We start from the raw sequence: 25535 nt of genomic DNA, 5'->3' as shown, positions 1-25535 counted from the left end.
ACGCAGGTTAAGATCCTCCTGGTAAGCCACCTCGTGGGCTACACAGAATATTAGAAATGGGTTAGAACAATATGTAAGAGCTAGCCAATAAGAGGCTGGAACTAATGGGTCAGGCAATGTTTAAAAGAATACAGTTTCCGTGTAATTATTTCGGGGCATAAGCTAGTCATGCGGGCAACCGGGTGCCGGGGACGCAGCCTCGCTGCTCCTAATTCAACAGGCTTGGTCAGAACACATTATATGCTCGCCTGCATCAATGGTCAACTGTTAAAAATAAAATGATAAACTAGAATGTTGTGAACAGAGTGAAACCTGACCTAAAAGGCTGACTTGACCTTCAGGATAAGGAGGACTCTCAGTATGCTTTAAGTAGAGAAATAGAGAAAGTCTGGAGAGAAGTGATCAAACAGGAGGAAAAAAAAGGAATACACTCCAAAATAGAGGCAAGAACCATACTTTTATGGCCTGAGAGGATATTGGGACAATTTATGTGCTACAACCTCCACCTATATTTTAGCTTAAATATAAAAAACAGATGGCTCACAATTTGAGTTGAGGTGTATGGGAAAGCTGCTTGGACATCTGATTCACTGAAGCTATGCCATCGACTGCACACCAATCTCACAGTCCCTGGCTCACCATTCGTGGACCTCTCCATGTGACTTTTTCTTTTCACGAGTTGGCAACGGAGCTGTCTGTGAAGACTACCTTCTCCCTACCAGGCCCAAGAGCCAGTCTGGGAACTAGTCTTTCAGTCTTTTGGATGCCTTTTGTTATTCCAATAAAGCGCTGAGGCTAGACTTCCTGAGAGGGAGGGAAATTCAATGCTTCACTTCCATAGGAGAAGTGTCAAGCAAATTGTGGCCATGTAAAATACTCCAGAAACCTTTGAGTTTTCCAGGCACTCTCCCAGGGCATGAGTGCTATAGGAGGCTACTAGAAATTGTAAGCATTAAGCATGGCAGTGGCATGATTGTTTTTTAACTTAAAATCATCAATTTAGCCAGAGTGACTAGCTAGCAGCTAGTTGCCTGGATAGGAAGGTGCAGCAGAAAAGGAAATAGAATAAAGAAGTGTATTGTGAAGAATTTGTAGTTGTCTAGATTTGGAAGCAGGAAGAACCAGGGTGATTCCAAAGACTTTACTCAGGACTTGAATGAATGATGGCGTTCAACAAGACAGGAAAGGGGCTAAAACTGTTCACGTGTCTCATGAAATTGTCCTAATCATACCACAGGGTAGTTGTGTACTACAGGTTATCATGGCCATCCTCCCCTAGAAGAAAACAGGATAGCTGTCAAAACAGTTGAATCTAAAAGACTTAAATAATGGGAGAATCAATCTAGAATTAGCCCTGAAATCCGGCTAACAAGTCTTCACATTACACACCATAGTAGTTAACCATAAGTGTAACAAACAAATTGGAAACTATCTTTTTGTTGTTCTGAAGCTATTTGATGCATACTTTCCCCTGCACAGAAGAGGAGCAATGAGGATGAACACAAGCAAAGACTTTCTTCTTAGTGGCTGCAGATTCTGCAGGCTGAGATGCTTAGAGTGCCTTAGCATGTACATCCGATTGAGTTTGGCTTTTGTCTGGTAATATTACCTTCTGCATACATATTTTAAAGTTTAATTGAGATTAAAAATGAATAAAGAAAAAAGTGTGATCTATAGAATGGGCCCAGATATTCTCATTATTTCTGATTCTGACTTAAACAATGTTATAAAAACTTCCTACACTCCATATCCCAATGTCTCCCTCCTTAAAGCCTTAGTCTAGTTCACTCTATCAGGAAGAACATGTGATAAGGAAAGTGCTGGTTTCAAAAAAAGTTTCACAAGCTTCAAGAAGTTTGGTAATTTATCATCATTATTGTTATGAATTTTTCCCCAAAATCATTTTCAATTTTAATGCAGTGCAAATCACCTCACTATTAAGTTTTCCAAATGATACCCAAAATACCCATCATGTTGTGACTCTCTCATCGCTGGTAGAATTATTTTACTGCCTCCCTCTAAGCCACGTTAATTAAGATGCACTCCTTGACAAAATTCTGCCAAAGCATTCATCGCAAACAGAAACCACAACATGGCAAGAAAAGAAGTATGCTGGCAGAATCTTAGTCAGCGAGGCTGTCTAGAACTTTGATTCCCATACCACAACGACGACTCAAATTTTCCTAAGCATGGGTAGTTTGCATCTTCCATGCCCTTGACGTGAAATTGCCTTTGCCATTGTGAATATCTTCCATTTGACAAAAGCTGGAGGCATTATGCACACACCACACACACACACACACACACACACACACACACCCCACATTCACTCAGTGCCCCGATACCTTTCTTATTTTTTTTCCAGTGTCCCTCTACTCTCTTCTTAATATTGTTTATGACTGTTTTTAATCATGACATTAATCGAGAGGGCATGGATCATGATCCAGCGTGAGGTCTAAATGGCACAGAAGAAACATCAAAACTGTTTTCATCCTTTGCTGCTTTGGTCTGGGAGATCTCTAAGCCACGCTGAGGCACGCACACGAGGGCAGAGGTGGCTCTAAAGAGGGAAAACCAAACCTTGACTTTCCTGCTAGTTTTGAGAAATTGATTTGACTTACTTGGAAATGCTGAACATTGACGAAATTCCCCTGAATGCCTAAATAAACTTTCAGATTATTCCAAGATTTGATTGTCCTTTCTGAGAAAGTACAGCCAGAAGCTCTTTGGATTACAGTGCAACCAGGATACAGTTAAACATTCCCCTAGTGCCATTTCACTTCAAACTAGAACTCAGTAGCCCAAATTCCTGAGCATAAAATCCCAAACGTCTTTCTCATATGTTACCAGTTCCACTGGGCATGAGCATTCTCACCTCCCTCCCTCTAGTTTGAGCCCTCAGCTTCTCTATGTGTTCTGAGAGCCAGCCCCAGAAGGCCCAGTTGTATTGACCTCCCATCCAGTTCTGGCCAGTAATGTCTTTCGGCATGATGCAGATTTGAAATAAAATGTTCTTACCTACATTACAATAAATATTCTTTGAACATTCATTTACTGACTAGCAAACAGCTTAGACTCCTTATATTGGTTCTCCAAGTCAAGGTCACTTAGTGTATGGAAATCCTCTCTGAATCTTTCATGTAGAGATTCTGTCCATGTAATGCATACTTAATTAAAATGTATTAACAATCATGGACCTACGTGATTTACGTAAGAATCCTGAAGAGAATGGGCGTAGAAGAGGGGCTAATGTATTTTTTCCCTGCCCATTTGAAACAGGTAGAGTCTGCTAGGATGAAGAACTACCTCTCCCTGCTCAGATCCAGAACTTATTGTTAACATGTGTAGAGGGTTGTTTTGGTTTGGTTTTGGTTTTGTCCTCATAAGACTTTTTCCCTCTAATTTTTACTTTTACTCTTCATATTCCAAAACTTGTTGCCAGTTTCTGACCTAGTATGAGTTAAAGAAACTATGATAGTTTTCTTATTTTTCTCACTAAGAGGGGAAGGGGAAGGAGGAGAAGGAGGGGGAGAAGGCAGAACAGAGCAAGACTGCTGAGTCACAATACCCAGGCACTTTTAAATCTCTCTGTATCAATACATTAGAGCTCCTGCCTCTGAAGTTTCCCAACAGTATTTATATGATCTATTTACATCACCCAGGATGTTTCCTCAACCACTGAGCCACCCATGAGCGTCAGCTTCCAATGATTCTCAGTGATTGATCCTGTGTTTCATGGTGCAGACCACTAAGCAGACCTCACTTGACAAACAGCATGACTTTACTGATAACTCTTCTGCCATCTTCGTTCCATTGCTCTGAATTTTCTTGTATAAATGCAGAACATCTTTTTTCTACTTTTCCTTCCTAAATTCTTGAAATTCCATGTGAGCTATATTATTTGTATTTTGATAAATAAATCTTGCCTGAAGACCAGAGGCAAAGCTAAAACCACTAGATGTCAGATAATGGTGACCGGCACCTTTAATCACAGGATTTGCTAGACAGAGGCGAATGGATCTCTGTTACTTCAAGGCCACCCTGGGCCACACAAGATCAATGCAGAAACAAATCCAGGTGGTGGTGCCTCACCTTTAATCCCATTACTAGGGAGTCATACGCACTAGGGGGAATAAAAAATGGGAGGAGAGAGAGGCTTATTCTGCTTAGTTTGCAGTTGCCCAGCTGGATAGAGCTAAGACTTTTCTAGTGGCTTGGCTGCTTTGCTTTTCTGGTTTTCAGGTTGAACTCCAATTTCTGTCTCTGGGTTTTTAATATTTTTGCTACAATGCCCATTAGTTCTCTCTTAGAGTTTGCTCATTTTCAGTGTCAATGACATCCTTGTGCCCCACACACCACCATGGTTGGGAACACAGAAGAAGGAAAGTGGGAAAGGCTGTTTTGTTCATATAAGGAAGGTCCCTCCTTCTTACCATGGCTTTATAGCTATCCTGAAGAATCATGCTCCCAGGCAACAGGCAGTCAGAGGGGCTGTGACTTGGGATTGCCCAGTGTCCTTCATTAAAATGCACAGCCTGAAAGACAGAAATTTACATATCATTCCCATAACTGAAGCTAACTTAAGCCAAATCCCTTAGTGCATATATGTAGAGTATTTAACTAAATATAAAGGACAGAGACAGAATTTAGTTCTTTAATTTTCATTAGAAACTACAGCCTAAAGCTATTTTTCAAGAGACAGGTCCCTAGGAATGTGGTAGAGCCAAATTACAGGGAAACCACTTTGGTTCCCTTCTCTGGAGTAGTCACCTCTTGACTCCTGCAGGCTGGTATGTTTCTCGAACTCCACAGACTTCCACTTGAATGAGACTAATACTAAAGAGTGATCTGATTTCACTTCTCAGATTGATCGACTTCCTAATGACGGTGGCAGCAGCTGCTGATGGCCCGGGTCAGGCTGACCTGTTCCGCCGTCCGCACATCTATTAGGATAATTCCGTCTTCCAGAACCGCATGCAGGATGGCTACGGAAGGTGTCTGGAAGAATGTCAGATGCAGTCTGAGTTTTCAGGAAGGCTGGTTGTTTTCTAACACCCGCTCTGAACCACGCGAGTGGGAATACTGTATATTGAAATGCATCTGTTGTACAACTGCTGAGTTCAGAGTACTCTCGCAAGGGCTGGGTAATCACACAGATGGCGCGCTTCACGACCAAAACCACTTGCTGTAGATGCCACGTTCAGAGAGAACATGTAAATACTTGGCATGGTTGTGGGAGTTTTCAGAGGTGTTAGATTCATTTAGAAAGTTACAGCTTTCGTGGTGACAGCTTCTCATTTGGGGCTAGCAGGATTAATTCTTGCTTTCTTATTTTTACTCTTGACATTCCTGAAATTGCCACACAACTTCCTGATCTAACTTGAATTTGGAGTTGTGTTTTTCCCATTCTCCCCTTCCTTCTAAAAGGGGAGGGGGTAGCTGCTGTACAAACAGGGGTGCAGAAGCAGAAGGCCTGGGTGACCAGGGGAAACTTGGATGACCTCATGTGTGCAGCGGAGATGCCAGGCCTATGTGTGTGTGCCTTCCTCACAGTGCAGTTGATGCCAGCGGCTTAGAGCATTTATTTTCTCATCCAAAATTACTATAGAAGTATTAAATATTAAGCATATTTCATTTAAATTTTCACTTACTTGTTAGCTAGATTAGTTAAGGCCTTGATAAGTATACAATATAGTTATCCTTTGGGCCATTCTACATGATTTCATCCTCCTAGCAGGATCTAAGTAATAAAGTTGTGGAAGGGTAGGGTTTAAAAAGTTTAGAAAAGATGAAACATGGACAAGACATGGCAAGGGGTTTGGGACGAATGATCGACAGTAGAGGCAAAATGTAGCCAGGCAGGAGCACGTTGGACAGAGCAACACGGAGCTTGAGAGCAGGGAGAGATTACAATGACACAGTTTCCCCCTGGGCAAACCCACATTCGAGACCATATAATCCACCATCACTAGGAAAATAACCAAATAGAGGCCGTAGCAGTGGAGCCATGGAAATGCAGACGACTGTGGAAATAGTTTTATGAGTGTAACTTCAGATTCTGGGGGGAAAATAGCATTTATATTGGGTTTTCATAGAAGGCCTAGAAGTGTAGCAATCCAGAGAAAATGGGGATAAGAGAGATATGCCAAAGATCCCAGATCTTCATTCCTTCTATGTTTACAATGCACAGAGTAACCACTGGTGTACATGGCCAGTCCAACACAGGAGCTAAGTGAGTGAATGAACGGGGCGTTTGGTTAGTGCCATAAGACACTTCTAGAACACGCTTTATGCTATGGCATAATTCTCCATATTATTCATGATGAAAAGAATTGGGGATCATAATTTACAGGGTTTCTATCCTAGCAAGTCAAAAGAAAAGAGGGAAAGGAAAACAGTGTAAGTCGTTAGAAAACCACATGGAAGCTAAGACCAGGGTGGGCTTGATCATTGCCATTTTAATTTCTTTCTGTAATTATGTTCCTAAATTTTCCATAGAAAAGTTGTAGGGAAAGTAAAACCAAAGTGTCACGCCTAACTCTACCTCTAGAGAGAATCAAGTAGTTTGACACCATTATCAGCCCCCTATTGTGTCCCCTTTAATATATTTGTGCTAATATATCAATGCTTTGTTTCTTCTCTTCAGTGTATTATGTAGAAAAAATTATTAAGAAAAAGAAACTAATTACAAATAATTTTCACATGATCTGGCACAATTTTCTGAAGTATCCAGAAGACAGGAAAACACATAGAAGTAAATAATTTCTGACAATGATTTTTTGTTATTTACCTTACAGCTACTTAAAGAGTACAAACACTAGTTAAATCTTTTAACATGATTGCCAGAGGCAAGCAACCAAATACCCAGGTCCTCCCTTTTTCAATCCACCATGGCATGCTGATTTGGTCTACCAGCGGTTGGCTCTTCTTCATACATGTAGTGTACGAGAACATCAGGTATGTGTGACTCTCCCTTTTATTACAAAAATAAATTATTTCCAGAGAAATCCTCCCTACTCTACTCAGTGGGCATATCCTGCTTTTCACTGATCAAGGATAACCAGCATTTTTCATCTGTAGGGAAGGCCCACACTTCATTTTCTCTGCAAACCCTTCACCCAGATCCTAAGCACTCACAGTTCTCTCTACCCTAATTTGCCCTGATTCTATTTCATGAACAAGGAGTAGCCCCCAGGCCACATAGAGTCACAGTACTTGCTTCTTTCTTCCCCTGTACAGGCAGCCTGGGTGCCACACACAATTGTGCATCTTCCTCTACACAGCCTGCCTATCATTACAATTGGGTTGGAACACAGACATGGTGATTCATCTGTATGCTGTTTATGGATGCTTCCAGCCTTGCTCAGGCAAAGGCCATGGGAACTGCAAAGCCCAAAATATGTCATTCTCTGGCCCCTTATAGCGAGAGCTCTGTCAGCTCTGGAGCTACATGTATTTTCATTTCCTGATGATGACTCGCTGACTTGCATTTGCATCACATATACAAGATGGACAGGAAGTCACAGGGTAAGGAGCTCTGGCAAAGTAAGTGACATTAGGGTGATGGTGTGTCTGCGCTGTTTATTGCATGAATCCAATAATAACTGTGGAGTTGCCTAAAGCAAAATGCCCTAGGACAGAGAGCATGGACTTAGGGTCCACGTCTGTCTTCAATCGCCCTGTGCCCAGTTCTCTCCGTAAAATAGAAGTAATGGGACTCGATAATAAAATATGCCAAGAACATTATTTGGCACATAGTGTCTCCTTAAAGAGTGCCATCTATCTGTGAGAAAAGTGCAGAAAGACACTATTTGAATATTTTGTTTTTGTCTTCCTTTCTTCCTGGCCTATCTTTGGATCTATTCTATAAAAAGGATCCGTTTCTACCTTTTTCTGCTAACTCCAAACAAAACATGGCCATGAAAAAAGATCTGAGGTCCATGCCACAGGGATATCCAAGGAAGTAACTGCTATCAACAGGGTCAGAGAATACATTAGTACACACTGGAGAGGGGAGGGAGAGGACACCAAAAAGTCACAAGCCTGTCAACACAACAGGACTGAACTCTGCTTCCCCTGAAGAGAAGGGCCCTCTTACCTCAGCCTGAGGTGAATGGCTTCAGAGCTCTGTTGAGCCGGCTGCTAATGAAGTGGTGAGAAATTAGCAGACCCTGTAATTTGCACACCAATTCTCCCTTAATGCCGCCTGGGGGGTTCCTGCTGGCAGAGACAGAGGAAGAGTGGAGAGCTGCGTGGTCCGCCAGCAGCCAGCCTGTGCGGCTATTCTTCTCTGGCTGAGCAGCTCAAGCAGCCCAGCTTGTCTCCATTCAGCCTTCAGTGAGCAGTTGGCAGGCTTCCCCGAGAGCGTGGGCAGGCCCGAGCAGAAGGAAGACAATGAAAGGAATTTTAAAAGCCTTCTACCTTTTTGCACTCTCTTCGCATACTCGCTCTGGAGAAGCTGATTCAGCAGGCATCCCGCCTCTACCTTTTTCCTTAGCCTTGCCACCCCACTCTCCAAGGTGCTATAATCAAGGTTCTTCCTGAAATGGAGCTCAGGGGAGATGGGGTTGGGATACAGGGCATCCCGCAGCTGCTATCACTGCACTTATCACCATGATTCTTTAAACGTTTATTTTTCTCTTTCAAAGCTGAAACACATATCCTTGCAGCATGAGTGTGGCTCTCTATACGACACCTTCCCTGGCCCATTCTCCGCTTACAGACGAAGTAACAGTTCTCATCCCAAAGACGCACCACGGAAAGCCTGAAAGGACTGCCCCTGTAGGCTGGCATCTTTCCAGCAAGAAGCCAAGACAGCACTGAGGGAGGGGTTGGCTCTTATGCTGCCATCGTACATTTCCCCAGCCATCATAGCCCGCACCCCTGCACGTGCACACCGTAAGCTAAGGCCAATTTTAAGATCATTAGAAAAGGAGAGAATGTTCCACTCGTCTCGCTTTCTCTGGGGTCACAGTGTAATTGTGCAGCAAGAGGAACCAGGCCCCAGAGATGGCGTGACAGTCACTTCTCATTACCTCCCACTTGGTTCATTACGTCTGTAGACAGCAATTGCCAGCGCGTGGGTACTTCCATTATACGGAAGGATGCAATGTGCCCTAGACCCTGCACAGTTTCCAAATGGGGAGAAGGCTATTTATTCCAGGCACATACCTATCTTATTTCCACAGGAATGGAAAGCGACATAAGGGATAGATTAGTGGTGATCAATATGCAAGAATCAGGGGGCATGAGCACTTGTACCCAGTGAGATATTTATGTGTGTGCATCCTACTAATTCATACAGAAGACAGAAGCCTCCCAAGCTCGCCAAATTTTGCTTTAGCAAACAGCCTTCTTCAGGTGCACTATACATAGGCTTCTTTGTGTAGTATTCGGTATTGTTGTGCACACAGGAGCACACACAAGGAATCTTTCTCACTTACAGGGATGCATGCCAGGAATTATGAATTATGTTATGTTTTTCCCTAAGGAATGTGGAGGTCCTTGTTATATTATTAGCTAAAAAGGAAATTAATAAGAGAGAAAACAGAATCATAGGGAGCTAAAATAAGGATTAGCAATTATAGGCTTTTTCTTCAAAGAACTTCTTTGCCAAACAAAAGTAAGAGGACTCTGAAGAGCTGCCTGCAGCGGAATGTTTGAGCCACTGCCTATAGCACCCCACTCCTGGAAACTCAGAATGACGTCAGCCTTTAAAAAGGTTCTGGAAATTACTGTTACCAAAACAATCTTACTCGGTGTTACTTTAATGAATTAATGCAGCGCTTTCTTACAAACTTCCGGTGAAACCTTGGCACCAGAGTAGAGAAAGTCCTGTTCTCCTCCACCCAATCTTTGTTTTTTTTTTTGGGGGGGGGGGGAGTTTCATATACACTACTCATTCTGAAACTTTGGCACGCATTCAAACCACCGGGCAATCTACTCCTTAGTAACCATTGGGAGGTAGATAGGTCTCAGGAACCAGATTACTTAACAAGCACGTCTAATGGAGGAGGCTCACAGTTCACGTGGGGAAACACCAAATCACACACTGAATTCTTTGTGCGAATTCACCAGGGGCTGAACCACATAGTTACCAAGTCAACTTGACAGTTTGGCTTGGAAGTCTACAGACTTGACTCTAGACATCAACCAAACTCATCATTAATTGAAAGGACTTCTCATGGAAATGAAGATTTGCGTGTGAACGTGTCACAACGGAGGCTCCCTCCATCTTTATGCCTGGCTTTAGAGTGTTCTCTCTCCTGCTTCTTCCTTTGCTCGTTTGCTTCATCCATTCAGCTTGATTCATTCACTCACTCAACAATCATTTACCAAGTGTTTTGGAAGTGTCTGATGGGTGATGAAATACTCAAAAAAAAAAAAAAATCATTGACCAAGAGTCACTAGAATCCTCTCCTTACAGGCTGACATGCTAGCAAGGTAGAAACCAACAACCAAACACCAATGTAGTGAATTATTAAATAGTTGGAAGATGGTGAGTGTCATGGAGGAAACAGAGCAGGCTAGGAGAGACGAAGAGTGTGGGTGGGCAGAGGGCAGAATGAAGATTTCAATTTTAAAAGGGACAAGGGAACTCTGACTTCATGCAAAGTGATAGTCGACTATTGTCTTGTATCAAAGAAGGAGAGTGGCCCCTTAGGTGTGTAGAGTGTGAGTCCAGGCACATAACGGAAGTCAGTGTAAGGAACCTGCCCACCATCCAGAAAGGAGGCAGAGGCAGGCAAGTGGGGGTAGTTGAGGCATTGTGAGCAGAGAAATGATATGACCTAGCAACATTTCTCAGTTATCTGGATATATTATGCAGAAATTGGGTTACTGAGTATATGCCAGACACTGGGCACAACATCACATCTGCAAAGATGAGTCTAACATAGTGCTTGCCCTCAGAGTGTTCAGTCCCTGGGGCTCTGGACCTACCCACTAGCGATCAGAATGTGGACATGCTAAGATCATGGTCAAGGTCAAGACCCTTGAATAATCAAACCTCTGCTTAGTGTTTGCTGGAGGGCCTTACCTTCCACTTACCATGGGCAGCTAAAGAAGGAAGACCCGGGGACAGATCAATCAGGATCTGGGGTGTTTGGCTCTGTCCTAGGCAGATTGTCTGGCCCCTGGCAAGACATCAGCCCGTTCTCTTCTTGGCTTCTCCATCTGTTTACACAATTCCCCACAGAAGTAGTTTTTAGGTCTGGTTAGATAGCCAGGGTGTAATGGAAAACTGACAATTTAAATTTTTCCCTCAAATTATCATACTCTAAAATAAATAGAGTTGAGTAGGTTCTCCATGGATTCAATCTGGCAGCCTTGCCTCAGCTGAAGACAAGTCTTATAAGTTGGCAGGCCAAAAGCGAGGAAAAAAACTATCTTAGTTCCTGGAGATAAAACCTGCGAGTTATCAACAACCGAGATTCAGAGAGAGGGTCTTCTGGGGAAAAGCCATTCGCAGAAACAGTCTCCGTTTACAACGTGAACTTCTTTGCCTCCTGCTCAGTTCTTCCCGTTAAGGAAGGATGTAAAAAGTTCCGTTTAACTTCGGCCTCAAATACAATTCCAAATGATCAGATGTGGCTTGCCCACCTCACCTGTCCATCAACAATAGATGCCGGAGAGGTCAGACCTCCATCCAGAAGAAACAGAAAATGAAATGAACAATCTTGAGAAGCATCCTTTGATAAAAACAGAATGGCTGTCAGAGCCATGCAGCCTTCAGCATGCATATGCAGCATTTGCAAAGAGCAATATCACTTGTGGCAAATGCCGGTGATGTAATCTCGCCGAAATGGGGAGTTGGGTAAGTCAGGGATTTGGCAGGCAAATGGGGAGAGAGAAATGCAATATAACATTAGTTCAGTCGGGCGTCTGTACTGGAGCTGGGCCACTCCTCATTTTCTCTTGTCTTCCTTCATTAATGGTTCCTCTAAATACTGTGTCTTAGTATCAGCCATAGCAGCAAGATTTACAATATACTAATTAATAGGAAGATGCCTAGCTAAGCAATTCTGGGTCTGTGTATGTAATTATATTTTTAGAGTTCTCTCTCTCTCTCTCTCTCTCTCTCTCTCTCTCTCTCTCTCTCTCTTCTTATACTTCTCTTCTGCCAGATTTTTGCTCGTGAACAAGGGGAGTATTCATAGCATATAAAATCTCATGGGGCTTAAGGATGATTAATTGTCCTTAAGCAGTAAGAAATAAGTTAAAGCTCCCATCCTTGTCCATGGTGATATTGTCTACATCAATCATTTGCTCAAGGCATGTTTACTAGGAACAAAGCCTGTAGTTCATGAAAGACAACTCTTGGCTATAACTGGATGCAGTTTCTTTGTACCATCCTTGGGGAACTTTGTGCCCACTTGTTTTTGGTTTTCTTACAATGCCAGGACCTCCATGTAAAAGCAAAGGTTTGATCACTGAGCTAGACCCATACACCCAACTTTGTGCTTTCATTAAAAAGGAAATTAATTGTTCATTCAGAGACTCCTGAACTACATATTATGTGTAAACATGTAGTTTCACCTGTCCTGATCCCCTGGCCTCAGCGATCCAAACACTTCCTCAGCTCCTGTTCCCATAGATTGAGGGAAATCACAGAATTCCACTTACTGACACCCTGGCTCATCTGTGTTCTCTGACACCAGCTTAGCCCCTGTGATGTGGGAAGCCCTATTATCTTTTTCTCTCAGTGAGCTCCACTTCACACTTCACTTGTAGCTACTCCATGCTGTTGAAATGCAGTACAATCCCCTTAATCTAGACTATGACCTTGTTCCTCCATCACTGACAAAGTAGAGGCCTTACCCTTCCCCTCCCTCTGTGAACTGTCCCATGAGGATACTTGGTTCTTCATTCCTTCCTCCTAAGGCAGGGAAGAGTTACATCATTCAGTGCCCAGTGTTACAACTTCTTTACAGTATTCGCCACCATCTCCCCCAGATGTCTTTTGGGGTCTCCTTACACTAGTCACTTCCCTCAGACTCGGGTATTTTTAAGTCACAACTCTCTGTACTCAGGACCCTACCTTATAGTCAACTCATTTTTCTCAACTTTTGACTTACCACCACTAACACAAAGGAAAGCCGAGCTCTTGAATCACTTTAGCTTCTTGATCAGACGGCAAATTGCCTTGTAAAATAATTATGTTTACACGACAGTTCTCAACTGGTCCAGCAGTTGTTAATTGTCATCACAGTCTCTTGAGAATTGGATTAAAATAATAACGGACTTTCTCTCTGGATACAAGCACTTAAATACACACACTCACACACACACACACACACACAAACATGCTGCTGTAAACAAATTCCTAGTTGCTCCTATTGACCAGCATGTCCAGATCTACACCTTTTCAGGCATACTGGAGAACTAGGCTTCCGTGATGACTTGGTAAGTGACCGCTTTGGCCAATGAAATGTGAGTTTAAGTGACGTGCCACGTGTGGAAGCTTTAAAAGCCGGCACGAAGTGTGCCATGCTTTCTGGTTTCAGTCCGTCACTAAAACTGCTCAGTCAGCACGGGTCCTGGCGTGTTGTGGATAGAGCACCAACCAGCTTGGGACAGATGAACAGTGAGTGGGAAATCCTGCTGTTTAGAGGGACTGAGCTGGGGAGGGTCTGTTACTACAACATACCTTTTGCTGTCCTTTCAATAGCAAGACACTGTTGGTTAGATATGTGTAATCCAATTTTAAAAAAGCACTTCCCACGAGAGCTGAGATGTTCCCTTTCTGTAGCTACGTTCTTCCTCTCATCTCATTCTTCTACGCTTTCTGTTCCCTTTACATAGGAGGCAGGAGGCATGCAGGTGGTTCTCTCAGTGATTTCTTGCACAGTTCTCACTTCCTGTTTTACCTCCTTAGAAAGACCCTGCTTCGCTTCATTCCCCCCTCCCCCGCCGTTCCAGTCTAAATGGTGCCCACTGAATTACCCTTTCCTTTCTTTTCCAAAATTCATCCCAAGCAATGATCATATTTACTTTCTGTCTCTCCAGTTCTGAATTTAGCACAATGATTCACAGATAACAATTGTCACGCTATTTTAACCCAGTGTGAACTTTAAGGAATTGTTTTGAAACATGGGCTGTCTCTTATGAAGTATTATAAAATATAACTGGGATATTCTGTGGCATGGCATGTCCCATTTTATGATACCCTAAATTAATCTGAAGCTCTAACTACAAATATCAGACCAATGTCCAAAAGTCTGGCCGCACATCAAGAACAAACCACTGAACCTTGGTAGCCTCCCCATGGCCAGTAGGACCCTGATTTGCTTCATTCCTCCCTCTGTTCCAGTCAACTTGACCTTTTGGGTTCTTTTCAGAGAATTGTGGCCAATGGAAGTAGCAACCTTTGTCCCCATCCCAGTTAACCAGAGGGTTTTGTAATTCACTGGCATTCAGTTTGGCTTCATTTGTATATTTTCTTTTTTTCTTTTACTTATCATGTACACCAAGTCATCTTGATAGCTACAGTAAGAATGAGTCTTGAAGTCTCAAGAGCTTGGCGTATTTATGTCAGCCTGTGTCAGAGTAAGTCATCAGTTCATCCTTGTTCAATGGATGGACACTTTCCGTATCATAAAATTAGAGAACATTTGTTTAACTTGGCAGAAGAATATCTACTATCCTGTTTTAATATAGTTTAAGTAATAAGATGACACTTAATGTATCCCAAATTCAATGTACAGACATGTGTGCACATTTGGGTATTTCTCCCATCCAAGTACTAACCTGCTAACCAAGGCCCAACCCTGCTTAGCTTCTAAGATGAGACAGAATCACCCAGCCTGGGTTATATAAGACACTGCCTGGGTGGTATGGCTGTAGACATGTGTATATTTCTATAACTAGTTGTATTGTCTTTGAGACAACTATTCTAATTTCAAAGACCAGTTTTGGTATCATTTCCCCCACATATAAAAAAAAATAATCTGTTTGTGGTTTAAAACAATGTATGCATGTGGTGCACTTACACACATGTAGGCAAAACACGCATACTGCTAAAATTTCTTTAAAAATTAAATTTTTAAAATTCAGAAACAAATAAATTCAATGTGCAAGCTTCATTTTTTCATTGTCATTAAAAATAAATGAGGATTTTTAGGTTAGTTGATTGTTTTTATTTATTTTTATTTAGATGTATGTGTATGGCTGTATGTGTATGATGACATTGTTGGAGAAGACTGCTTGTTTGTTCTGGCCACTTAGCCTCAAAATAATCACACAGAAATTGTATTAATTAAATCACTGCTTGACCCATTAGCTCTAATTTCTTATTGTCTAACTCTTATATTAATTTAACCCATTTCTAATAATCTGCGTATTGCTATGTGGCTGTGGCTTACCAGGTATGTTCCCAGCATCTGTCTCTGGTGGCAGCGGCTCCATGGCATCTCCCTAACTCTGCCCTTCTTTCTCCCAGCATTCAGTTCCATCTTCCTGGCCTACCTAAGTTTTCCTAAGTTTGGCCCTATCTACAGACCAAGGCAGTTTCTTTATTCATTAACCAATAAAAGCAGCACACAGACAGAAGGACCTACCACATCACCACATGCATGTAGAAGTCCAGAAAATAGCACTGGATCTTCTGGGGATAGAGTTACATATGGTTTTGATCCCTTTTGTGGGTTTTTGGGCTATCAGGTCCTCTGTGGGAATAGCAAGTGATCTTAATTGCTAAGGTATCTCTTCATCCCATAAACAAAATCTTTTCACAAACCTGAAGAAATTCAGATATTGTAACACTGTGGACTATCATATGAGATTCTGAAAAAAGGCATTTATTAGAAATTTATATCTCAAGGCAGAGATTCAATATTGTAAGGAAAAAGCATTGGGAACTTCGAAATGAGTTACTAAAATAGGCTAAGTTTAAGCAGACATAGCTTGATGGTAGAGCATTTATCAGGATATGTGAGGCACTGGGTTAAGTTCCTAGGACCATAGCAACAACAAAATAGAACAAGATAAATGAAAGTGTTCAAGAGAACAATGGAAAAAAACATCTGAAAATTGCTAAGAACTAACCTTGCTTTGGAAACAAGAATCAGCCTAGTTTTGACTTTTATGAACTGTGATTGTTTTACTTAGATTTCCTAGGTAGCAGTGAATATTACTGACTAGTATCTGTTTGAGTTTTGGGCTTCTCTCTCTCTCTCTCTCTCTCTCTCTCTCTCTCTCTCTCTGTGTGTGTGTCTCTGTGTGTGTCTCTGTGTGTGTCTCTGTCTCTCTGTCTCTCTGTCTCTCTGTCTCTCTGTCTCTCTCTCTCTCTCTGTGTGTGTGTGTGTGTGTGTTGTTTTTGTTTTTTCTTTTTCTTTTTTCCAGGAAGTGTCTTATGTAACCCAGGCTGGCCTTGAACTTACTATGTAGTCAAGAATGATTTTGAACTCTCAGTCCTCCTGTCCCTATCTCCTGAGTGCTGGAATTGCAGGAGTGCACTCTGACCATGTCAGGCTCTAGCTAGGATTTTGTAAAAATGCAAACCATATTCTGTCATCCCATCTCTTGTTAGAAGTAATTGGTGAATAACAGCTAAGATTTTTCTGCTTATTTTATGTGAAACTCCATAAAGGCAACTTAAAAATAGCACAGGTGTTTCAGGTTAGTTCCAAATGTTTCTGACTACTCGCTTTCTCTCAATTTGAAAAGGAGATTATAAATTGGTCTCCTATTTTAATGCAATTTAAGTAATCATATGACTTTTAATGTTTACAAAATTGGGCATACAAATGTGTATGTATATATAGACATACAGATGTAAATATACATGTATTCATTCAAGGTAGAAGGATTATAACTTTTTAATTATCATTATTTTATTGTTATAGGTGTTTTGCATACATGTTTGTCTGGACACCATGTGCATGCCTGGTGCATGGAGATCAGAAAACAAAACATCAAATCCCCTGTAACTGGAGTTACAGATAAATTTGAATCACCTTGCAGGTGCTGGGAATTGAACCTGGGTCCTCTGGAAGGACATCCCGTGCTCTTAAGAACCAAGCTGTATTTCCAGTCCATGTAGAAAGATTTTTAAAAGTTGTTTTAATGCTGGGAGTGATGGCACATATATGTAATCTCAGCATTCAGGAGGCAGAAACAGGAGGATCAAAAGTTGAAGGCAATCTTTGGCTACTTAGTAAGCCTGAGCAAACCTGGGCTGCATGAGACCCTGTCTCATATAATGAAAAAATTAGAAATTATTCTGCATGAAAGTCATTTCTCAACTCATCACTGTGGCACAAGCATAAAACAAAAATCACAAAAGAAATTCTTTTCTGTTCTACTAAGGAATTTCTGCCAATATGTAACTTCAACAGAACTGTTGCTATAGTAATGCAAAGGGGATAAACATTGAATTGTGCTATCAAAATTTGTAACTGAAGTAGGATGATACTAAAGCCTTTGTTTAATAATGTAGACTCTGTGTATTTATTTTTTACTCTGTGTCCTCTAAAATTATGTCCCAAATAAGGGTGTCCTTTAATGCTAAAAATAATGCGTAAATGAAAATGCCGGAACCCTAGGTTAGAAAGTCAAGAGATTCGAAGAACATTGCTTTATACAAAAGCAGAAACATTAATGAACAATGGGTTCAAATGCTGACAATTACTTTCCTTAATTTAATAAAAATTCCACTGCATAAAATGAAAGCCAGCTGAATTTCCTACATGAAATTCACAGGCACTTTGATTCTCAAGAGTGAATGCTTCTTCAGGCTCCTACATGCCTTTCATTTACTTTGCCAACAAGCTTATTCTGAAATACTGCTCTTTGACAGCATTTAGGTGATGCAGACATCCATGTTTATTAGAAACGAGTCAGAGGATGAGTCTCTTGAAAGCATTTGGCTCCGCTTTGGCTTGTTTGGCATTAAACCTAGAATCTTGCATTGCTAACAAGGCATCTGGTAAATGTGAAGGTGACTATTAAACTCTTTTTGCGTTTGATCTTGCTAATTATGTTTTATAAGACAGAAAAAGATCTATCAGTCAACTGAAAGATTATAGTTTTAGGGAGACACTATTTTAGGAGATTAATACTACCTGTAGTTCTGAAAATAGGAGAACCTTGTTTTAAGATACATAACTCAGAAATACCCGTTGATGCTACAAAGCTTCTCTCCTGGTTGACAATATTATCAAAACAATAAACTGAAAACATGACTGTGGAGGAATGATTCTGTAGTTTGGGCCTTAGCTGTCCCTCCAGGGCTTATCTGTTAATGTTTAGTCCGGGTTGGCGGTGTAGGGAGGAAAGGAGTCTTTAGAACTCCATAACTTGGGTAAGTGAGCAGGAGGTCTTCAAAGCATGAGTGGCAGGTCCTGGAAGGAGACTGTGGTTCTTTTTCTTCTTTGCTGTCCCGTTTTTGACCAGTTTCAGCCTAGTATATCTTTTTACCATGATCCACTGCCTTGCTGTGGCCCAAAAGTCACGTGGTCAGTGAGCCATCAACTGAAACATTCAATATTGCTCTCTAGTATGTGGCTAGCTAACACAGAAAGAAAAAAGAGGGGCTTGGAAGTAGGTAGGGTGCTGAAGAAAGAGAATTTATAAAATATGCTGTGTCATTCCGTGTGTGTGTGTGTGTGTGTGTGTGTGTGTGTGTGTGTGTGTGTAGTGTTGAGGTGTGAGCCTGCAATGCATGTGTATGTATGCCGATAAGTTTACCTCTTGGTGTATGATAGAGGCCAGAGGTTGACATCAAGCTGTTTTCCCCTTCCCCTATGGTTGTTTATCTTTTGTTTTTGTTTTTGAAACAAGGTTTTCTCATTGAACTTGGGAGTCACTGCTTCCACCAGAGTAATTGATCAACAGGCTCCTAGGATCTACCGAGTCTGCCTCCCAGAGCTACAGAGTGCTCAGGATCCAGGCTCAGATCCTTGGGGTTACATCTCCAGCACTTTAACCACAAGCTATCTCCCCAGTCCAAAGCTTTGTGTTTTCGTGGTTTATCAAGACTATAGATACATCTAAGTTAGTACCTCAGTTAAGCCAAGTTTTCATATTCAATTTGAAGAAGTGGAAAAACATGAGTCATTGATGTGGGATTCCCCTCTATAAGCTGTTTTATTACCATTTGCTAATAAAGAAGCTGTTTTGACCTTTGTCAGGGCAGACTATAGCTAAGCGGGAAAACTAAACTGAATGTAGGGAGAAAGAAGGTAGAATCAGGAGCCATGTAGCTGTCAAAGGAGAGGATGTCCAGAACCTTACCAGCTCTGGAAGCTGGAGCTGCAATAGGATAGCTCGGCTCTGGAGGAAAGGTGTCTTGACTATCGGGAAGCCATTTATTTGTCTAAATAAATAAGAAGTGTATTGTAAGCAATTTCCAAAGTTCTAGAAATGATAGAGACATCTTGCTGCCTGGACAGTCACCCAAAGTTCTTTTGTAATGTTGGGGCTGTCCTATTGCCACTCTAAGTATATCCTGGCTTCCCAATAAGACAGAATATCCCTGTGACACTACTGTAACACATTCCCCTACACTTATAATTTAAAATATAAAGACTTCACTTAAGAACTGTGAGGTGTGCTACAAGGAGGGCCTGAGAGGAATGCAGCCTTAACGTGCTTATAAGAATTAAAGTAAGTGATGTGTTCAGTTCACAAACTCTTATAATCAAGGACAAACAAATATTGTATAAATTAATTGCTAGAAATATTGAGGAGTTAAGAATAGGTACACTGAGCCAGGTGGCGGTGGCGCACGCCTTTAATCCCAGCAGTCGGGAGGCAGAGGCAGGCGGATATCTATGAGTTCAAGGCCAGAGTGGTCTATTGAGAGAGAGAGTTCCAGGACAGGAACCAAAAAGCTACAGAGAAACCCTGTCTCAAAAAAATCAAAAAAATAAATAAATAAATAAAAAGAATAGGTTCACTGACGAACTAGAGGAAGAAATACTAATCTATAACCTACAAAGAGTAGTCTATGGTGAGCTTCCAAACATTTTACATTTTACAGTCAACACACAATTGAATCAAACACAAAAACTGGTGGTGAGGTGTGCAGTCACAAAAGATATTGTGGAAATATGTTTTAAATGGGTAGTGATAGTACAGTGTTTGAATAATTGTGATCTGTATTATGGACATCTATATGGACATTAAAAGTAAGGTAAACTGTGTAACATGAGCAAACATTTAAAATAAATCACTTTGGTAGAAGATGTAAATCACCTATATATAATTGAAATTTCACTGTAAATATATGTATATAGGCATATTAATGCATTTTCCAAAAGGCAGAATACTTACCGCTAAAGAGACTGTGCATAACTTTTTAAAATTTTTATTATGAGGGTTTTATATATTGTCTAAAAAGAATATTACTTTTTCTTATAATATTTATAATTACATGTATTAACTAAAGCATTGAAATACACAGTAATAAATCTCCATTGAAAACATACTATTCAGCCAGGTATGGTGCATATACCTTTCATCCCAGCTCTCAAGAAGTAGAGGCAGGCAGATCTCTGAGTTCAATGCCACCCTGGTCTACAAAGCAAGTTCCGGGACAGCAAGAGCTAAACAGAGAAACTGTCTTGAGGGGGAAAAAGCAAAGAAAACATACTATTCAGTATTTCAATACTAAACTATCATCTCAACCAATCCAAAACCCTACATAAAAATCAAACATTCTTCATAATATGAATTTGCTAATAGATGCCAAGTGAATGACCACGTCTGTCCTCCAAACCAGGAGTAGAAGTTTGTTTTCTGATGTTTATTTTAACTATCTTTTCTAGATTAAATCTGGAGACCTAGCTTTCAAAGAATATATGTGTATGAATTTAAATAAAAAAAAACAAGATTGAGATAAATATTTATTCTATAAACACTTTCATTGTGATGCTCCCAACACACATGGGATTCTGAGAACTATAAATGTAATTTGTTTGCTAAGAATGTTTGTTCTGACATGTTGCATTTTTAGTGCTTTTTTTAAAAAGCCAAATGCAACACAGTCAACCAACAATTGTGCAATCATACTTGAGAAAGACGGCACCACAGGACAAGGTTGTTTTGAATCCTTTTTCCTGCAGGCATTTTTTACAATAAGAATGACCCTTTAAAACTCATAAAAAATCCTATACCTTAGCACATTACTATATTAATAATGTACCTTTAAATCAGCTGAAATGAGACCTTCAAAAATTAATTTGCCAGTATAGAAGACATAATACTATCTATCTCATATTCATCCTTTGATGTTCATTACCATATTTAACCCTCACAGACATCTTGCAAACAGATATGATTGTCACCTAAAGAGATAAGGCAAGATGGACACAAGAAGTTTAAATAATCTGAACAAAATCGCACAGAAAAATAAGACCAGAATTTGACCATTTCACTCTGACTCCTGGTCTTTATTCTATCTGTTCAATATGGACACTGAAGTCGTACTTTGAGGACTGGAGTCTATGATGGAATCCATCTGGTTTTTCTCATGTGTTACTGTCTTATTCATTCTTCTATTGCTGTGAAGAGTCACCTGACCAAGGCAACTCTAATAAAAGAAAGTATTTAAATAGCTGGGAAGTTTACATCCTAATCCTAAGTAAGTAGTGAGAGAGAGAGAGAGAGAGAGAGAGAGAGAGAGAGAGAGAGAGAGAGAGTCTTGCCCTGGTGTGAGCTTTTGAAACCTCAAAGTCCACTCACAATGATACACCTCTGCTCCAACAAGGCCACACCTGATCCAACAAAGCCACACCTCCTAATCTGTCTAATCTTTTCAAACATTTCCACTCCCTGGAGACTACACATTCAAATATATGAGCCTACTAAAGCCATTCTTATTCAAACCACCACATTTACCTTTAGAGCAACTTAGGACATATATCTCCCTACATATAACGCTGTCTTCTGAAGTTATTCAAAGTTGTAATTCCGAGAAAAAAAATTTAACAATTTGAGAAAACAATTCCAATATAAAGTTTTATGTATAGTCAATAGTTATGAATATGTAAATAACACTGTACTCTTTAGCTTGTGACACACTGTCACCATGCAATAAATTTCAAAGGTTTCCATATATACTTTTTAAGTTCTTTACCCTAGTATTCTAATTATTCACAGGATTAGTTCTGATCAGTAAAAGTCAGTTTTATCTTGCTAATAGACTCAAAACTGAATGTTCCCTTATAAGCTATATGTAACCATAGCAACTGTTCTCACTCAGTGTCTTGCAGAGCCTCTGTGTTGCTGTGAGGTGATAAGTGTGGAGAGCTGATGTCCCTACCTGATGTGGCTGGAAGGCACCTCCTCAAAGCCTCCCCACACGGCAGTCTCTAAGTGGCATTTTTGGATTTATGCAAACAATCATTTTAATTATAGAACTGTTTATCATAATGGTACAGAGCGGACAGGTTCTGAGTAAGGCTCCTGGTAGAACAAAATCAACTTTCCCTTGACGCACTGACCTACCCATCAGCAAGCTTTTCACTTTGTTGGATATTGATATATTCTTCATCACACATGAGCATTTTGTTAACTAACTTAGTTTAAATCACCCCAAGCCCATCTCAGTATAGTTGAAAAAATGAGAAATTAAAGCTGTATGCACCAAAGGAGAAATAGAAATACTCAAAACGAAGTCCTCTGAGGAGCCACCAGCCCAGCGTACTGACACGGCCTCATCTGCTACAAACAAGACTGAACTCTTCATGAGATGTCTTCCTGTTCATTAAATGACTATTCCTATTTGAAGTATTTCTAAAGAATTATACCCAAAATACCAACACTAACAATAAATATTACCCTTCTCCTCTTCCCTTGGGTCAAAATTAGGGATTTAACTCAACAAAGATTTTTCTAAGTATTAAATCAAATGACCTCAATATTTTTCTCATCAGCTCTTCTAAATTATTTACACCAAAGTCCAAGTAAATGCTGTTTAAGTTTTTTTAATTTCTCTCCTTTTGCCCAGCATCAAGGAGATGCACGCATGAGGATAAATGAAGGGTTTAATGATGAGCTGTTCTTTGAACTTCTAGGAGTGGCAAACTAGATTGAGGTGATGATCCAGTTCCTCATGGGATCGTGCCAGGAAAGAGGGCAGCAATGCAAAGCAGTGATATGGAAGAAAGTAAGAACAGGAACAGCAACCATGGATGTATTTATTTGATACCCAAACTCTTCCCACTGAAGCTGGGGTGTCTAATGAGCTCCTGGAAGAAGAAGAACCCCGACACTAGACAACATATGAACAACTCTTAAGTCTCCACAAATACTTTTTAATTTTTTCCCTAGTATTCTAATTACACACATGATTCATTATTTTTAATTTAATTTGAAGAAATAAGTGGCATGAAACTATTTACTGCCGTTCTTTCCTTCCTTGTGCCATTCTGTATTTTAAAGTTATCTTTAATGGGTGTGTATTACTGTTTTTAAATTAAATTTTATATTCACTTGAATAATAGAAACTTATCCAAGAATTGGTTTAGCCACAAACTCCTGGTTTAAATGCACTATTATTTTCAAGCTAAAAATTATCATATGTGTGTGTAGGGGGGAGGGGAGAGGATGTGTCTGTATATTGTCTTTACCCCCTTTTTGATCTTTATTTCTCAAGTAACCTGTATCACATAAAACTCCCATAGGTAAATTTGTGTGCCTTCTTATATTGATCTTTTTCTTGCTATAAGTCCCCAGCCATAAAACAGAAAAGAAAGTGCACATTTCCTTTTCACCTGTAGCGCAGGCGTGCTGCACACCAAGCCATAGCAACCCCACCCTCTTGGCTCTCATTTGTGACCCTGACCAGCTCTAACATAGGGCATAGCCATAAATGGCCTCAGAAGAATAAGATTAGGATATGAAACTGCTTTACAATTTGAAAGAAATGAGCTAACAACAACTCAGCTGCAGGACTTTGTTTTGCATGAAGTACTACGGCACTAGGTATTTACTGACCTTCCCAGAAAGGCAGACGGCCTGAGCCTGCACCAGCCCTGCTTTTGTTCTTCAGCGATCTCTTGTACCCTTTTTTCCCCAAAAGCTGCCTTTCAGTCCATTAAAATCCAAGTGGTTAGCCTTACTTGGGAAATACTAGCACAAACATATAGACATGCTGAGTCTGTATATGGACTCTGTTTTAAATAGCACAGACAGTTTTATCCTAATTGATTTTTATACTAACCTCTTTTATGCAGAATAGCAAAATGTGTGAATGACAACAAAATGTGTGAATTAATCAGAAGGAAAATACAGTTCTATTATTATCAAAAAAAGTGGGCATCTTCCACAAGATATGAGATGGAACTGTCCTCAGTTGGGGCTGCTTCTCCAGCTAAGATTCTCTTTCAGAATGGTGCTGAATCATGAGCAGAGCCGGAGTACAGCATCTGAAAGGACAGATGTTGGCCTCCACACACTCTAAGGCCAGAGGGCCACAAGACCTCAACCTTACTCCCAGCTAGTTCCAGTAGAACACTGAAAAACTTCAATTGGAAAGGAAAGAAAAAGCTTTTAAAAATATAACCCACCCTATAACCTAATCCCAGATGTGAAAAACCCCACACAAGAAAAAAAAAAAAAACTCAAGGCAGCACAGCTCCTGGAAAAAATGATCAATTCCATAGTACTTGGTACTCCAATGAGAGTGAACTGGATGAAATGACAGATAAATTACTATAAGACATTTCAGCAAATAAAAAAACAACTAACCTCATGAAATGAAGTCATAGACAAAACAAATAAGCAGCTGAGTGAAATAAAGATGTCAATACAATATATGAAAAGGAAGATCGTCAACATGAGGAAATAGTGAAAAAATAACAAATTTAAAATGAAAACCTCAATCCACTCTAAGTAAAATTCTCAGTGAAAATAGTGTGGCTCTGCAGGAAAGTGGAATATCAGAGCCCGAAGACAAGTATACAGGAGTTAAAATGTTCACACAACAGAGATACAATAATGATAAAGTATAAACAGAACATACAAGATATACAGGACACCATTATAAGACCAAGTATATGAATGATGGGCACAGGAAGAGAGATAAAGTATAAGATAAAAAGTATAATCAAGAAAACAAAAGCAAAAAAGAATTAAAATGTAGAGAAGGAGATGGCTATGCAGATACTAGAAGCATTTAGAATGCCAAACAGATAAGGCCAAGGAAAAAGTACGTAGAACAAAGAAAGTACTGTGGAAGTCAGAAGAAAATATTATCAAGTCACACAAAAGCAAACCCATTAGAATAATAGCAGGTTTCTCAGTGGAAACTCTGAAAGAAGAGCGTGGAGTGATGCATTTCAGGCTTTGAGACAGTAATTGACAAACCGGTTTACTGTATAAACCAAACTACCTGCCATACTTGAAGGAGGAAAAATTCTTGAGATAATAAAAGTTAAAAAAAAACTAAAGGAATCTATGACCACTATGTGAGTACTACAGAAAATACATAAAAATTCTTATATAACAAAGAGGTACACCCATGAGGCTATGAAAAAGTATAAACTGTACTATAATACCCTATATACAAAGTAGGATTTAAAAAATGCCAA

At 40.3% G+C, this 25535-nt stretch overlaps 2 long non-coding RNA genes across 13 annotated transcripts in view; one reads left to right on the top strand and one right to left on the bottom strand.

Annotated features, from left to right (window-relative positions):
• LOC126512067 (uncharacterized) overlaps nucleotides 1-11763 on the bottom strand; it is a 254250-nt gene extending 242487 nt beyond the window's left edge. For all 8 annotated transcript variants that reach the window (XR_007594933.1, XR_007594908.1, XR_007594939.1 and 5 more), the window contains exons 1-2: nucleotides 11050-11763; nucleotides 4434-4535 (exon numbers count right to left, since the gene is read on the bottom strand). This is a non-coding gene — a long non-coding RNA (uncharacterized lncRNA). The remainder of the gene's footprint in view (nucleotides 1-4433; nucleotides 4536-11049) is intronic.
• Nucleotides 11764-13469: 1706 nt separating this feature from the next.
• Nucleotides 13470-25535, top strand: part of LOC126511917 (uncharacterized) — a 92171-nt gene continuing 80105 nt past the window's right edge. For 4 of the 5 annotated variants that reach the window (XR_007594888.1, XR_007594892.1, XR_007594831.1 and 1 more), the window contains exon 1: nucleotides 13501-13585. This is a non-coding gene — a long non-coding RNA (uncharacterized lncRNA). Of the gene's footprint in view, nucleotides 13586-25535 lie in introns of all 5 variants that reach the window. The other variant, XR_007594867.1, reaches the window with a different exon arrangement.

This window comes from Alexandromys fortis, unplaced genomic scaffold (assembly GCF_014885135.2).
Source record: "Alexandromys fortis isolate MF-2015 unplaced genomic scaffold, M_Fortis_MF-2015_v1.1 scaffold_19, whole genome shotgun sequence".
NCBI lineage: Eukaryota > Metazoa > Chordata > Mammalia > Rodentia > Cricetidae > Alexandromys > Alexandromys fortis.
This window is presented reverse-complemented; position numbering and strand designations above follow the sequence as displayed.